Raw genomic sequence first — 15372 nt, 5'->3', positions numbered from 1 at the left:
TGGGCATTAGCTGAGTCATATTTCATAAGGTAAAACTTTATGGATGGTCGTCTCCATTATATAGATATGTATATATCAAAGTTATACAAGATGAGGGAATTTTTTAGGAAGCCCAGAATTCTAAGTAAAGGACCTTAAGGCATCCATGTCAGCTAAGGTGAATACAATAATTCCTTGTAAAAGCTTTGGTAAATTTAGTAACTTCATTGTATTCTCTTTTATTACCAATCATCTCTAGTATTTTGCTTAAATTGCATCGACTCTATCCTTCATCTGTTCAACAGAAATAAGAATTGATACTTCGGTTTTTTTTTTTAATAATTTATTACCTTCGATTGAAAAACATATAACTCGATATTTTCCAATAAATCGAACATCTTAACTCTAGGGTTCTATGAGTCTGGATCTTTTCCTTATAGAGGTTCTCCCAATGAGTTATAAGATTATTATTTTTTAATTATTTTATTATTATTATTATTTATAAAAGATGAAAATTCTATTGATTAAATACTACAAGTACATAGATCACATAATTTTACATTGAGTCATGTTTTTTGTCACCACATTGAGATGACACTAATGCCATACAAGTAGGCCATGTAAGAAAGTTGGGATGTTTAAAACAAGAAAACCAAACATTCATAGTAGCACTTAGGATGTCCATCAAAAGAGGGGTAAGACTTAGTGACCATGCATGTTTTCTTGGTCTTAGTGATAGATCAAGAACTGCATTCTCATTAAACCAAACTTCTTTTAGCTGCATTGGGAAAGTTGTGCATGATCTAAACCAAGACTTAAGATGTAATATTCTAATCTAAGGGCTAGGGTAAATCCGAATACTTTTAGATTAGAATTGAACATGTGATTGAATCCTATAATTCTTTTTTTTTTTTTGGCCAAAACAAAAAGACAACTATTATATTAAACGAAAGAGATTAGGTCAGAGGACCTATACAAACGAGAGGAGTCCACAATAAACAAAGGTGGAATACCCCACCAGGATCTCTCTAGAGATAACCTGCAAGCACCCTTAGCAAGGAAATCAGCAAAACCATTGCCAATATAACTAAAACAAACCCTAGGAAAGAAAGAACAACGCTTTAAAATATCTACAATTAAACTGAGACACATCCAATCTAAAGATGATTGGAGACCTTGGAGGGCACTAATAACAGGTAAATAGTCCGAATGAATATGCAAATCAACCGCTCCTAAAGAGGAGCCCAGAATAATGCCATCTCTAATGGCTTCAAGTTCAACTAAGGTTGCTGAAGCACTAAGTCCACATTTGCTTTGAGCCGCTACAAAGCCACCATTGTAATCCCACATGATGCACCCTCTACCTCCTTTGTTTGAAGTACTGTCCCAAGATCCATCCACAAAAATTTGAAAAACAGCAAGTTCTTCAGAAATGTTATGACTAGGCCTTGGAGAGGGTTCCCCATGAGCCCTTTGGAATTCCATAATATGAGATTGTATATCTGCACATAGAAAAGAGAACATAGTCATTGTATGCATAATAGAGGCCTTAATCCCTCTAAATAGTGCTGCATTCCTCGTATTCCATATACACCAAGCTAAGGCACTCCACATTTGATTCACTAGAGTTAAATTGTTATAACCATTGAACTTTATTTTGATAAAATCCATCCAATCAAATAAACTTGTCCCTAAAAAATCAGATGTATTAATATGGAGGGATAGTCTCCAACACTCTTGTGCATGATGATAAAAAAACAAGGCATGACATACATTCTCCGAGGTATGGCCACAAGTAAGACAAAGTGGGGTAAGGGAAACATTCCTTAAGAAAAGTGAGCTTCCAATTGCAATAGCCTCATATGAGGACTCGCCACAAAAACTGTTTAATCTTTGGGAGAGTAGGAATCTGCCAAATAATTTTCCAATATATTGAAGAGGAGGAAGAAGAAGCAACATTACCTTGGTCATCAGCCATAGCTAAACATTGATAATAAGCAGACTTCACAGTGAACTTACCATCCTTTGTTTTGTCCCATATCCAACAATCTAGAGTATCAGGAGACAAAATAGGGATTGTTAAGATAGCTTGAACCTCACCTGGAGAGAACAGAGACTGAAGTAATGGTAAGTTCCAATGGCAAGTGTCCCAATCAATAAGCTCTTGCACCCAAATTGGACTATGTCCCAAAGGGGCACTACTAATACCATGGAAAGGCAAAGAGGGAAGCCATGGGTCCTTAAAAATATGTACATTAGCACCATTTCCTACTTGCCTAATAATGCCCTGTCTGAGAATATCCCTTCCAGACAATATACTTCTCCAACCCCGTGAGCAATTATTTGGGACACGACATTCAAAAAATGGAATGTCTTTAATGTATTTTGCATTCATCATCTGAGCCCATAATGAGTTTGGATTGGTTAAAAGTCTCCAACTTTGTTTGGCAAGGAGAGCTTTGTTAAAACAATGTACATCCCTGAACCCCAATCCTCCATCTCTTTTGCCCTTGCACAGGGTTTCCCATTTTACCCAATGAATGCTTCTTCCCTGATCATTTTTCCACCAAAATTGTCAGATCCTTTGATTCATTTGTTTGCAAATTTCATTGGGTATGAGAAAACACGACATAGCATAGACAGGAAGAGCAAAAGCTACTGCTTTGATTAATATCTCCTTCCCTGCATGAGAAAGCAATTTCCCCTTCCACCCAGATAATTTAGAATCTAGACACTTCAAAATAAAAGAGAAAGTCTTCACTTTAGATTTTCCAATAAAGGAAGGGAGACCCAGATAGGTTCCATGAGAATTGACCTCTTTAATATCAAAAGCAGAAACTATATCAGTCCGGAGATCATGAGGGGTTCTGGGGCTAAACAAAACATCATACTTTTCAGGATTGATGTGAAGGCTAGAAACTTGTTCATAATCTTGCAACAAAACATTTATCTGTGATGCATTAGAAGTAGATGCAGGTGAAAAGATCATGCTATCATCAGCAAAAAAGAGATGGTTAATTTTTGGAGCAAGACAGGAAAGCCTAAAACCAGGTAGTCGAGGGATACCTAGATTGGAACTAAGCCTTTGTGAAAAAGTCTCTTGACAGAGGATAAAAATGTAAGGGCTTAATGGACATCCTTGTCTAATCCCTCTTTGTGGTACAATAGGTTTGGACAGGGCACCATTGATTTTGATTTGATATTCAACGGTGGTGATGCACTGCATGACCCATTGAACCCATTTAGAATCAAACCCTAGATGTCTCAAAGTATGTTCAATGAATGACCACTCTAATTTATCATAAGCCTTGCAAAGATCCAGTTTAATAGCCATATATCCAGACTTGGATTTGGATTTACGCATAAAGTGTAAATACTCATGAGTAAGATATATATTATCCGACATTGCACGAACTAGAACAAATGCACTTTGAGTTTGACTAATAATAGACCTCAAGATGGGTTTTAATCGATTAGCCAAACATTTTGCTATGACTTTATATAAAGTGGTGCATAGACTGATGGGTCTAAAGTGAGAGACATCCTAAGGGTGGGTTCTTTTGGGAATCAGGGAAATAATGGTTTTATTAAGACTGCACAACATAAATCCCCCATTAAAAAAGTGTTGCACAGTAAGGGTGAGATCATTGCCAATGATATCCCAGTACCTTTGAAAGAATCTAGCAGGGAGCCCATCATATCCATGAGCCTTGGTACCCTTCATTTGAAACAATGTTCTTTTAATCTCATCAGGAGAAAAATGTGAGCAAAGAAGGGAGTTATCTGAAGCTGTAATGCATGCAGGAGTGCTAGTGAGAAACTCCTGGGGAGGATAGGGTGAGAAGTGGTGAAAAGGTAATTGAAGTGTGACCATATTGCAAAATTGATTTGAGAGTCTTCAGACAACTAGTTACCTAGATGGTCTTTAAGTTTTGTGATAGAATTTTCCTGCCTCCTTTGTGCAGTGGAAGAACTTGGTGTGTCTATCACCTTCTTGCAACCATTGGACTCTAGATCTTTGGCACCAAAATTTCTCTTCTGCTAAAAGTTGTTTCTCAATTTCTCTTTTCAGCTCAATTTCTTCCTTAGCAGATGTTTCAGAAACAGATTTTGTCTGGCACTCTTCCAATAATTGGGATAATCTAGAAATTTCCTTTAAGGCATTATGGAAAGTAGCTTTACTCCATAATCTTAAAGAATTTGTGCAATTCTTGATCCTTTGGTGTAGTCTGTATGTGGGGGAGCCAGAGTTTGGTGAGTTCCAACCAGTGGAAATTTGAGAAGTGAGGTCCAGGCGATCTTCCCATTTGGTTTCATAATGAAATCTCATAGGTCGTTTATTTTCTGGGTGTAAGGAGACCTCTAAAGGGGTATGATCCGATCCCACCATAGCATGTCTATGATCTTGGGTACTTCCAAATAATTCAAGAAAGTCCATATTGATGAAAGCCCTGTCTAGACATTCTTTGAGCAAATCAGTCCCTTGTCTTTTATTGGACCAGGGGAACTTAGGACTGTGCATTTATCCTCAAGAATATTAGATGACTCAATAGCATCTCTAAAGCTATCCATTTGGGCCAAAGGTTTAGGTCTACCTCCTAACTTCTCATCATTATGAAAATGGATAATTACTGTTGCCCCCTTGTACTTTGATTTTATTACTACTTTATCCCCTGTACTTTTTAAAATTACTATTCCAACCTTTAACTTTGTCAACAATTACTAATGCCCCCCTACCGTTAAGCTCCGTCAGTTTACTGATGATGTGGCATCTATATATTTTTTCAAAATCCCAAAAATAATCTTGCAATTATCTTTTTACTTATTTGCTCTTTTTTCAAGTTATAATACTAACCTTAATAGGAAAAAATTAACTTTAATTTCACTTTTCTTTTTTAAAAAGAAACCACCAAATAAAGGAAAGATGTGATTTTTTTTTCTCTAAAAATAAATCACCAAATAAAGGAAAGATGTAATTAAATAGAAACTAAAATATTAAGAAATATCAAATTTAATTCAAAGCTGAAAATTGAAAATCACCTAATATATGCTGACCATTATGTATGTTACCAAATTTTTTATCAATTATATATTATATGCTAATTTGTTTGTAAAACTTCTATAAGTATGTGATTATGAAAAATTTAAGTGGAATGTGAAAGTTTCAACAATCATAAGTATGTGGTCCCACCAAATCCAAAACTAATTATAAAATATAAGATTTTAAGGATATAATTAACATGCAATATAATTTTTATAAATGAGGGTAATGCCATATTTTTTTACTTCTTAATTTTAAGGGCAAAATAGACATTTCATATTTGATGTTAACAACCACTTAACACCTTTAGAAGTGAGGGGGGCAATAGTAATTTCACAAAGAAGGGGGTTTGATTAGTAATAAAACCAAAGTATAAGGGGGCAATAGTAATTATCCAAAAAAAAATAAAAAAAAAAAAAAAAAAAAAAAAAAAAAAAGAGGGAAAAAAAGGACACGAAGGGGCATGCTCCCCCCTCCCTACTCCCCCCCCCCCCCCCCGGGGGGGGCCAAAAAAAAGGGGGGGCGGGACCCCCCCCCCGGAAAAACCCCCCCAAAAAGAAAAAAAAAAATATTAGAAGAAGAAGAAGAAAGAACTGTGATAGAAATATTACCATTCCACATTATACCAATTCCGCCTGAATTGCCAATTGCATCCACACAAAAATAGTTATCAAACCTAAGTTTCCTGGATACTTTAAAAATTCCAGCATTTTGATGTTTGGTTTCAAGTAAAAAGACTATGCTTGGCCCAATTTTCCTACAAAGCTTTTGTAAGTATTGTTGAGTTAGCGGAGGGCCAAGTCCTTGACAATTCCATGCTAATAGCCTCATGAAGATCGTGGGTGTTTATTAGGGCCAAGTCCCTGACAATTCCTTAGACCTTCAAGTAGATCGACCTCCAACACACACAGCCAAGATTTGTGGAATTGAAAATAAAAGAGATTAACATTCTACGGTTACAATGCATTATGATAACCAAAACATCTACGGCAACCTAATAAAAGAAAAAGAAAACAAACCGAGAAAACCTGCAGATAGAACCACTTAATAGAACAGAGGAAAAAGCATACCATGTTGAAACAAAAGAAGATAAAAACACAAAATAAACCAAAAAGATAGATCAAAACGGCTAATGAAAAAACAGAGTGCTCACAAATATATACATGAAAATCTATAAATATAACAAAACACATACTACCTGCAGCAACATTGGATACAATAACAGTTGGGAACAAAAACAAAGGAAAAACATGGAACCGGTGAGGGAGAGTATTGAACAAAATAGAGCAGCCTAAAATTTACAGCATTAAGATTCCAAAAAGTTAACATCAACTATTTCCTTAAACAACTAGGCAAAGAAAAAAACTAGAACCATTTCGGTGATAGAAAAGAAATAGATAAAGACATTTATGTGATTAAAAAATTCTGCAACTAAGAAGATCATGGAAAATCCTAGAAACAGAGAATTAGTTCCACGGAATTGAAGATACTAGAAAAGAGAAAAAAGGAAAACGGTTGAGACAAAAGAGGAAAACAGAGGAAAACCATCTATAGATGTTCAATTAGTCCCTGCAATACAAGAATCGATGAGAAAAACTGTTGTGATACCCTATGGAAGAAGCCATCACAAGGAAAATCGTATGAAAAGTTAAAAGTTTACAAAAATGAAGAGGGAAAGCGAAGTCGTTTCAGGGGAAATACTTACCTGTAAGCAGTCCGGCTTTCTCTGATATCGTCGAGACAGAGAGGAAAAAACGGTTCAGTGCCGCAGAAAAAACCCTTCAGTTAAGGGAGATGTAGGAGAACCTAATTCACAGGTTAAGAGGGAAAACCCTAATCGAAGGGTAGAAGACGAGCCCAAGTCGTCGCCGTGAAAAACCCTATTTGCAGGGTAGGTAGTCGCCGTGAAGGGTAGAAAACGACCCCTGTGTTGTGTTTTTGGTGTGCTGTTGCAATGATCCTATAATTCATTGGGTAGTCATTGGGAGATTTCTTTCAAGAAAATAAGCAAATATGAGATTCAGTATGGTGAACCTCCTCTTGAATGTGTGATGGAGGAGACCTCAGAGTAGTAGTATCGAACTCTATCTCAGGTCTCTTGAAGTCAACTCAAAGACACCCGTGATTAGCGTTATTTGGTCAAAGTTTGATGTGAATCATCAAATTAAAGTTGAGTTCAAGACCAGCTCCCGTAAGAGGAGAAAGATGTACTTCTCCCCTGACGATTTTGAACCACACAGTAGGGGGCATTCTCTCTTGACAATTTAATTTAAACCCCATATATGGCCCATTGAGAATTTTTTTTTTATTATTATTTTTAATATTTATATGTGGACCCCACCCCCTACTATGTGGTTCAAAACTATTAGGGGGAGCACATTGTTCTCCATGACGGGGAGGTGATCCAGAAGCATCAAAGTTCCTCTTTTTTTTTTTTTTTTTTTTTATATTTTATATAAAAAAAAGAGAGAATATATTAGAAGTTTTCATTAAAGATACAAACTATTACACACACTCGACGGTATTGGACCCGCCCCGACAAACTGTGGGTGTGATCCAAAGGCGCACTATCAGCAATAAATTAAACACACAACCTATAATCAAGAGCAAAGAGAGAAATTCAAATTTTAATTTACAAAACTAAAGTTCCAAAGTCCAAGAATAAATACTGAATGAATCAATCAGAATGTATAGCAGGAGTAGAATATATCAAAAATATGTTTCATCATGTTTTGTTATTGTCTTTCATCAGTTTAGGGTATTATATCTCAAATCTCTCATTGAAAGGAGTCATGAGACCCTCCTTCATCTCCTTATCCATGCGGCGAACAACCAAAGCTCTTTTCCCATCAATGGGTGTTGAAAGAGCACTCTCTGCACCCGCAGAAAGCTTTGTGTTCATCATAACTATGTTCCATTGGGGCCTCCAATATCTCTTTAGAGGTGTTCTCCCATGCATAGAGAACTTCTCCTGTTTTTGCAAAGGCATCCAAGGAAAAATACAGAAAATCCACAAGGATGAGTTTTAAAGAACTCGGTAAGGCAACAATTCCATACGTATATCATGATCACATAGCAAGCAAGAAATGAATATATGAAATGCTAAATTATGAATGCATATGTAAATCTAACTATGCGAGTCTCTATCTAGGCTAACATGTTGTAAAATATAACACCAACCCTCCTCTAAGCAGGTCTCATCACTCTAATCCCTCACGAATTGGCTACCTCTGTTGGGATCCAGGTAAGGGGTACAATCTTCATCATCAACCATGGCTGGGATATAGGTTCACACTCTCTCACCTCAACTATTGGTTTAAGTATTGGCACATGTTGGGGACTAAACCCAATGCAAAGTCATAAGGTCAACGGTACATGTGGTCCATATACATTTCCTCATGTCTAATGCATTTTTAGTTTAGTATCCTTCTCCACCTAGAAATGTAAATCCTCATGGATTGATTACATCTATTGGACGACATTCCTTAACTCTATGGTCATCTACATATTGTTGGGGGCCTTGGGGCGGAAACTCTCATGTCTCCTCACGACATCCAAGTTGTCTTTGGGTTGCCCATGAGCCCAACCCTAACACATGTAATCCTACCATTGTATGATAAACAGTAGACCACTAAGTCTCCTCATGGATTGATTACCTCTATTGGATGACATAGAGTCACATCACTACCATCATGAGTCACTTGGCTTCAACACCCCTTTTGAAAGGGCAGTAGCATATATGGGTACTGTTTGTGAAATTAAAAGTAACCGCAAGCGCATGGTATCGTGTAGCTAACGGGTCGATCTCAAGGAGATATGCCACTTTAGAATTAACTTTTTAATGATAATGCGAGAGTGCAATGATTAAAATTTGTTATATACTTAATTAAACTAAACAAACGGTCCTAATCTATACATCTAATGCAATCAAATTGAAACAAAAATTAAAGCACACATAATCAACGTATAATTAATAAAGGCAGAAAAAATGCAAATAATAAATAAATAAAAATAAAAGAGAAAGTGATCCAAGTGTCAGCTCTGGATCTAGGGAAGGGGAGTATAATTATAATGACTTTGACCGTGGACCCTTTGCCATAGCTTACAATCACCGATAGGGGAACGGATATTCGAGAAAAAGAAATTGCAGAAAAGAAATAATTAAAGCAATAAAAGGAAAGGGAAACATTAACCAAAGAGAGGCACGACTGTAGGCATCTCTAATCAAGGACCCAGGGGAAAGGAGAACAATAAATAAATGCTGAAACTAAATTGCAAAAAGTAAATAACAGAGTAATAAAAGGAAAGGGAAACCTTAACCAAAGAGAGGCATGACTGTAGGCATCTTTGATCAAGGACCCAGGGGAAGGGAGAACAATAAATAAATGCTGAAAGTAAATCCTAAATTAAGAATATGGAGGGGTAGATAGAAGCAGGAATGGAGGGAGGAGAGAAGAATGTTGAAGAAGGTTACTTACGAATTGAACAAACGATTCAAATCTCAACCAACTCTAACAACCAGATCTGCAATTGCTTGACCCAGAGAAAAACGAATCTTAAAACTTGAAACTTGAATTTGAATTGCATTACATAGAAAAATTAAACCTAAATATTCAATCTAGAAATTTAAATCTCACAAATGCAAACAAAGAAAACTAGAGAAAACCTAAATAAACTGAAGAGATAAGAAAGAGTACTTCTACTAAGCTCTAAAACACCTTCTCCTTTGATGGAGTATGCTCTCCTTTTATAGAGTTTACATGAGATATGAATCTTGACAGAATTTGAATCAAACTCAGGGTTCCTATCTGACTCAGCCAATTAGGGTTTTGACGTACTAATCGGATCGACTTAGAGAGATCAGGTGCATAATTCCACCGTTGGATTTGAGGTTTAAGAAGTAGTGAAGCTCTCCTCCAAAAATCAGTACGATCGGACACCGGATGACCGTTCGATGAATGGCTTGATCGAAACTGGACAGAGACATTCAAAAGTGGGATTTTTGCCTCTCCATCTCTAAATATAATTTTTTCCCCTCTTTTTCTTTTTCTTTTTAATCAAATCCCAAATAAGATATTGAAGTATTCAAAGACTCTTTTCTCCATTTGGACTCTCTCAATAATATCTCTGTAGATTTGATTGATAATTTATAATCTCATCCGTAGATCAAATTTGCCTTCTTTATCTCTAAAATAATTTGGAGTTGGCCCATAATCACATCTCTAGCCCATCAGGCCCATTTTCGCATTTGAGAATTTGAATGGACATCTTGACGTGTAAAATTGCATGATTCATACAAAAAACTCCAAATATTTGCTTAAATCTTGAAAAGTCCTAAAATCTGCAAAAACAACATAAAACCCAAGGTTGCTCCACTTTAAGTGTGTAAAATGCATGCTTTATGCCCTAAGATTTCACACATAAATGTGCTCATCAAGTACCTAACCATGCAATCTAGACCTCTTAGTCATGAATGACAACATCTATGATAGTGCTGGGGGCATCAGAGGATAGTAACAATTCCCCAAGCTAGGAGTACGTAGCTAGGTATTCCCCAAGTTATAGTCGCACCAAACACATCATTCCACAATAAGCAAATAAGTAAAATGCATCAATCATCATTCATGATACATTAGTAACAAGTAAACATGCATAACAATAATTACAGCAAGATATAAGGTCGTTGACATGTTTAGAAAAGTATACAATTCATCATATCAGCAATTCAACTATATATATGCAACTGTGTCCTTACCTAACTTTGTGGAAAAAGTATTGAATAATGCGCAAAATCCTTGAAGCAAAATCCCTAGTAGATCCCAGAAAACCCGTAGATTAAGATTATAGAGTTATACTAGAGTCTATAACTCAAACTGAGCATAAAAAACTTCAACACAGCCTTTGGAACCCAATCAGTCGGTTAAGGCGGTTGGTCAAGTTGATCGACTACCCTAGGCAACCACTCCACTCTCGAGCAAAATTCGAAGTCCGAAATTCAGACTTTTGATCACCCATCTTCTATCTAATTTTGGGTTAATCCAAGTCTAAACTATGTTCTTAGAACTCTAGAGAGGTCACTCAAACTACATATATCAAAGAGAGAAAATTTAGACCAACATAATCTTCTTCAATAAGATCCGCCACTAAATTGGATATAAAATCCACTCTTTTGGCACGATCTAATAGAGATCGTTGATGGGAAATAAGTAATTTACTCCAAACCATCACAACAGAATCAGTGGGAGAATAACCATTCTCTTTTTTTGGTTTGCCAACCCCGGTTTTATAAACCGGTCGCGGGGGGTGGTCCCCTTTTTTGCCCACAAGGTTCACCGGACCTTGCTTGCGACCAGCGCTTACCACTTGAAATAACTACTCTCTAGTAAGGCAAATTTCAATAGATTAAGAGAGTGGTTAAACTTACCTCTACTTAGGATTTAAAAGTCAAAGAAAACTCGAAAGATTCTCCGTGAATAAAGGTTCTCCTCCACCAACCATGTGTTATCTATCTCTTCTTAGTCCACAACAAACTTTAGGAATAAAATATTACGAAATGAGGTCGTGGAAGACTTTAAATAGGGTGTCGGGGGCAAATTCCAGTTTTTTAGCGGAATTTTCCAATCAATCACTAGGGGTGGTGGTTGCTTGGTCAATCAACCGCCTTAAACAACCGCCCCTGGTACTTTTCAATACTTAGGCGTTTTGCACTCCCGGTTGATCCCTAGCACCCTACAACCTTAAACAACATGTGGAGGAATCTTATCTTGTTCATAGGCATCTTCCAACTTGACCTTTCTTGCACTAGATATCCATCTACCCAATCCATCAAGTTCCGACGAGATCTTCTTATGGTTCCCAATAAGGTAGGGTCTTCACCAACAATATCCAAATCTATGGGTTCTGGGCCGAATATTGGGCTTCAATTCGAATGGCCCACAATTTTTTTCGACTAGAGCTTCGGGTACTCGGACGTGCAATTTGGGTTTTCGGGTTAGGAATATAGATGTTATTACACTAACATTAGAAAGGTTCTTGCTATGATGGTTCGTAGCCAAATTAGTACTTAAATTAGCCCTACCATTACTATTGGTGGTCCCAACATTCAAATTTTTTAATATAATAAAAAAAAAAAGTGGGTGTGTAAAGAAGGGGGCGTGACTTTTTTTTTTTTTTTTTTTTTTTTTTTTTTTTTTTTTTTTTTTTTTTTTTTTTTTTTTTTTTTTTTTTTTTTTTTTTTTTTTTTTTTTTTTTTTTTTTTTTTTCTTTTCTTACAATAATTTTATTTTTTTTTTTTCTTCCCTTTCTTTCCCTTCTTTTTTTTTTATTTTTTTTTTGGTGCTCTCCCTCCCCCCCCCCCCCCCCTCTTATTTTTTTTTTGTACTGGTCGCTCCCCCCCCCCCCCCCCCCCCCCCCCCCCCCCCCCCCCCCCGCCGGTCATACCCGAATGCCCGTGGGGGTGATACACCAAGATCTAGGTTCGGTGACAAATCCATACAAAACATGATATAGTATAATTAAATGGACAAGAATAAATCAAGTTTATCATACTAAGTTATCAAAACCGAAATAATGGTTACAATCATCCATTACTTCAAAATAAAAATATAACATCGAGTTTTTAAAAGAAAGAGAGTAATTTTCAACGCAGCGGAAAACTAAAGTATACTAGTTCTCTAATGGAATCCCACCCAAAAGAATAGTCTTGATACTGGCATGAAGCTCCATGTGCGTCAACTTCTTCTTCGGTCATTCCTTCAAGAAGATATACTAGCAACGAATCCTCCATTTGGAAGAAGTCCTCATAACTCGGGGATAATCTAATAGAAAGACATATAAAAGGAATGAGTTCAACGAACTCGGTGAGGTCAACTCAACATCATATCACACATTCATTTTCAAGATTTCACACCACACATATAACATGAATATCAATAATGTAATTAATGACAATGATATGATATGTGAATAATTATGCTCCTAACTCTATCATGAAGTCTCTATGGTAGACACGCATTAAGTCAAACACCGTCTTCTTTGGGCGGTCTCATCACTCTTCCCTCACGGCACTTAAGCACGTCCGTTGGGTTCTCCGCGGTTGTTGGGTAAGTCTCATCGAGCCATGGTTGGGGATTAAGTCTCCACTCTCTCACATCACCATTGGTATAAGATCTAGCGCGTGTCGGGACAAACCTAAGCCCGGTGCGGGGTCATACGGTCTCGTACTACAATGGTCCGGATATCTCCCCTCACGCCTAGTGCTCTGTTGGTTCAATACCTTCCCACCTATGAATGTAATCCTCAGCGGGAGGCATCTGTCGGATTACATCCCTTAACCCGTGATCATCCACATATATAGCGGATATCTCCATGTCCTCTCACGGGTCGTTTCACCGGTCTTGAGTGCCCATGAGCCCTTATCTCGTTATATGCAACCCTACCTCTCAATGATGATAGTGGGCCTGCTCGACACGGACCCGCCACTACCATCACGGGTTAACCGGCTTCAATACCCCTGCCGGAAGAGTAGTAGTACTCAAGAGGTCACCTAGCCCAACACTTCTAGACATGCCCTAAATATGCCACCGGTAGTTGGGAAAGCGCCAAGGGCACCATAGATCGTCCCATACCGCCTCCTCTGGTATCCTATGGCGATGCCAAAGGGCATTCCCCATTCTCCAACCACAACTAAGCAATCACATAACTAGGCGATGGGCGAACCCACAACCCAACAGATAATACAAGGTAGAAGAATAATAATATTTCTCTTCTCCCTTCACATACATTCACATTCCATATCATAACAACATTAATATATTTCACAGAGAAGCAACATCATAAGTAATAATGATAAACATATATTATGACAATTCATATTTATCAAAAGATATAAAACAACAACAATCAATTCAATATAATGGGTTGGTTATTCCTCACCTTTTACTTTGATATTTCTCCACGGATCAATATCTCTTCCCACAAGGAAATAACCTTTGGGTAATTTATCCTAATCATGCAAAAGGATTAACCAAATAATAAGAGTTAATTTGGGTTTAGTAAAATATGTAAAAATATTCCCGTAACAACCCCAAATAGAACTCTAGGTTTTAACTCACCCTTTTAACCTAAATCGGCTAAAAGTTATAATTTTGTCTTTAATTGAAGTCGAAATGGAATGAAATTGTGGGGAAAAATTAATTGGAAATAAAGAGATCACAAGGGTGTTCTCAATTTGATTTAATTTGACCTAAATCAAAGTCCCCCAAATTGGCTCTCATAAATCACCCGTGGGTAACCTAGAGAATCAAAATGAATCACCCTTATCATGGGATTGCACCAATAACTCATTTATTAGAAAGCGACATTAAAAAGAAAATTGAGAAATAAGCTATCAACCTAAACATGCTTCCGTTTCAAGATTCCTCAAAAGGGAAGGAGAGAAAATACTCACAAAATTGTGAGTAATAGAATAATTAAATAAAACTAACCTTTCTTGAAATTTTCTTGAAGATTCGAATCACGGGAATGCCTCCGGAAGAATGGAAATCGCCCCTCTTTCGTTTCTCCTCTTCCCGCAGCCTCGAGTCGTTCTTGTAAAATAAAATGCGGTTACGGATGAGTTAAAACATAAAATAGGGTTTAAGAATCCGAAATTCCGTTTTTGCCCCTAAATAGAAAATAGGGTGGGGGATTGGTTCACCCAACCGGCCCAACTTTCCGTCCATGGTTGGACCCCCAAACGAACTCCGATTTTGATGATCTTTGGCTCGTTGGAAAGGTCTTTCAACGATCCTCGATTTGATATCTTATTTACGTCAATTGGATTCTCCATCACTGATCTACAGATATTCCAAAATTACCCTTTTTACACTATCGAGACTAATCTTCTCTCTTCACTTAAACTTTAGGAGAGTTTTTGAGTCATTATAAGGGTCATCTACTAACATTTGTTTAATTTCCAATCCTTCGGGCTCGAATTGAATGGTCCACAATTGTCGCCGAATCAAGGCCCAGGTTCTCGGTCTTAAAACCACGGGTTAAAGGGGTAGAAATCTGGGGGATTTCACACACGTGACATCTAGTTTTGCTGCAATAGTTACTAAGAGTGGCAAGTGTTGTAGAGGTCAGTTTGTCCTTTAAGGCTTGTGAAGTAAATTAGTGACCGTATCAAGACTGCACTAGATTTGTTTGATGGAGATATTTGAAGTCTTAGCCATATCTAAACCTTCATTTATTGTGAACAACGGAGCTCCCACCAAGTCATTACCTTCAAAGCAACATGTTTTCAAGCTCATTAAGGTTCCATTTGCTATGATCCTCACACTCCATCCGGCCGCCTTAAAAAATTCATGAGG

This window comes from Hakea prostrata, chromosome 4 (genome assembly GCF_041222555.1).
Source record: "Hakea prostrata isolate BN-2017 chromosome 4, UWA_Hpros_2, whole genome shotgun sequence".
Classification (NCBI taxonomy): Eukaryota; Viridiplantae; Streptophyta; class Magnoliopsida; order Proteales; family Proteaceae; genus Hakea; species Hakea prostrata.
This window is presented reverse-complemented; position numbering follows the sequence as displayed.